This window comes from Schistosoma mansoni, assembly GCF_000237925.1.
Source record: "Schistosoma mansoni, WGS project CABG00000000 data, supercontig 0049, strain Puerto Rico, whole genome shotgun sequence".
In the NCBI taxonomy this organism is placed as follows: Eukaryota; Metazoa; Platyhelminthes; class Trematoda; order Strigeidida; family Schistosomatidae; genus Schistosoma; species Schistosoma mansoni.
The window spans coordinates 1900622-1903763 of NW_017386028.1; positions in this window are offsets into that span (position 1 = coordinate 1900622).

Sequence of the window (3142 nt, forward strand, 5' to 3'; positions counted from 1 at the left end):
TCCCAGGATATACGAGCAATGCTTCGAAGACACCTATGATCGAACACTAGTAGCCTACGAATATCCTCTACTCTTATTGGCCATGTTTCACTGCCATAGAGTAGGACGGAGCGAACTGCTGCACAGTAAACCCGTCCTTTGGTTGCTAGACGGATATCTCGCCTACGCCATAAATGACGCAAGTTGGTGAAAGCTAGACGAGCCTTCTGTATCCGTGCTGAGATTTCGTCACATACCAGACCACAAGGGCTGATGAGACTTCCAAGATAAGTGAAGTGGTCTACACGCTCAACTACTTCACTCCCTATCATTAGTTCAGGAGTCGATGCAACCCAATCCTGAAGTAACATTTTGCACTTCGAGGGAGAGAATCGCATTCCGAACATGCCTGCATAGTTGCTTATAGTGGTCAGAAGACTCTGCATGTTGTCAGCGTCTTCACCAAATAAAACTATGTCGTCGGCGTATTCTAAGTCAACAAGTGAGTCTCCTGGTAAAAGTTCAACTCCAGGAGATTGAGATGATGAAAGTGATACCTCTAAAAGCATGTCAACGACAAAGTTAAACAAGAATGGGGAGAGTGGACAGCCCTGACGAACGCCACTTGTGGTAATCAGTTCTGATGACAGTTCGCCATAGGCTCTAACTCGACCAGTTGTGCTCGAGTAGAGAGCCTTTATGAGGTTATTGTACTTCTTTGGTACTCCTTTCAGTGACAAACATTGCCATAGAACCTCACGATCAACAGAGTCAAATGCCGCCTTAAGGTCAAGAAATACTACTGTTGTGGGACGTCTGAATTTGTGTCTATGTTCTAGGACCTGACGTAGGGTGAATATCTGGTCTATGCAACCACGTCCAGGTCGAAAACCAGCTTGGTTTTCTCTAGTCTGCTCTTCACAAGCTTTGGTTAGGCGTCCAAGTATTATTGAAGCTAATATTTTAGACACTATATTAGTCAAACTGATCCTTCTGTGATTGTCACAGGAGGACTTTTGTCCTTTCTTATAGACTGGCACAATCAGTGATTGGGACCAGTCAGATGGAATTAAGTTCAGTTCCCAGATTCTACCTAAGACCTCAGTCAATCTCGTTGCTAATACTGGACCACCATCCTTAAAAATCTCAGGAGTAAACCTGTCAGGGCCTGCGGCTCTCCCTCACTTTAGATTTCCTATAGTTTTTTCAACCTCGTAGAGAGTTGGAGGACTTACCTCAATTTGCCATTCAGGACGACTGGGGATCGTGGGTAACTGAAGTGTGGCTGAAGGCCAGTTGAACTGATCCCTAAAGTGTTCTGCCCATCGATCCAATCTCTTCGATTGAGAATGAATGATATGCCCGTCTTTGTCTGAGATAGTTTCGCTAATAGTTGGGTTCCTATTGCCGGTTTCTTTAGTAAGTCTGAATAGCTGTTTGCTGTTACCTATCGCCGCTGCCTTTTCCATCTCTCTTGCTTTCGCTACCCACCACTGTTCACGATCATTGCGTAGGTTTCTTATTAGCCTTCGCTTAAGCTGACTCCGCTCTTCGTTATGTTCAGAGCCAGGTGGGATGAGTTTTCGAGCATCTATCAATGCGGTAGATCCTGACTGACTACAGACTCATTATCATAATAGATATGTACAGTTACAATATAGGAAAAACAACTAGGCAATAACAGTGCGCATGTCATCAGCTATGCGCATAATTAACAACGAATTCTGAGTTGTAAACGAAAACAATGAAGAAACAACTAAAAGTCCCAACAAATATTGATCAACAAAATAATTAAACCTTACAAGGAAAAAAGATGTCATCAATTAGATAGATCACGAGCAAATTATTATTGATCTGGTTTTTGTTCCTGTTGATGTTGCGAAAAAGAGCGACATTCTGTTCAGTTATCAATGAACATGGGATATGAAGGGAGTGTGAGAGACGATACGAAAATCTATTCACAGCACCATTTAGATCAATAGTTTTTTTCTAACAGAAACAAATTGCCCTAGAGAAAGTTGAATGATGGACGGATAGATGAATGGACGGATAGATGAATGCACTCGTACACTTATACACACATATACATATTTTTTATTTATGTAAGTTGAAGTATAAACACTGGTTAATCAATAAAAATCAATATTTAGAGGGATTGATTGATACAGAGAGAGAGAGAGAGAGAGAGAGAAAGAGAGAGAGAAGAGACCGAGACAGTAACGGGATAACTTTTGATATTTCATGTGAAGCACATGTAAGGAACAGTAGCGAAACAACTGACATCACGTTTGAATAAGATTTTTAAAGAGGGATCAAAAAATGCCGTATGACAATTAAATGAAGTGACTTAGATTTCAAATATTTGTGTTAATGAGTAATTTAGTAGAAACGTACGTTATTTAATACAAAGTCCATGATAATATTTCAGTTAGTGAAAATGTGATTTGCTTAAAAATATTAATTTTTAACATGTCACAGTAAAACCACATGGAGGAAGCCATAACTCCTTGCAAAATATATTATTGATGGTTATGACAAAGTGTGTTGTGATTTTGAGTTGCTATATGATGACAATAAAACACTTGTTGTAAAAAAGCACGTTTTGTAATCATGGAGTTTGGAGAAAATCCGAAACAATAGCAGATGGATTCGAGTTAAAGTGGGAAAATGATACTAGACAGGTTACCGACAATGAGCCAAAAACAAGTTTGAAATACAAGTCCTGGATTAAGTCGGTAATCATGATTAAAAATATAACTGACAGAAGTAATAAATTATCAACTGAGAAGGAGAAGGACGGTCACATACGGTAAGTATTAAGATGCTGTTTTTTTTTAATAGCAAAAACAACAAACGTGTAGCTTAAACTCCCCAAAATACAACTATTAAATTCTACGTTAGCTAGAGTAAGGTTTTCCATTTGAAATATCCATGGAGTAGTATGATCATTACACAGTCACATGTGACATTTGAAAAGTGAGTATCCTGATGCTTCTCACGACAAAACAACGTTCATTAATACTAGAATTAATTATTGAAAGTGGATATTTTGATTGAACACAATAAACCATTAATTAGAAGTGAAATAATTGCCTGTTTAATAAAAATCTGGAAACAAATTGGGATATTTTGATTTTTTTTTCCTTGAAAGAACCACTTGGAA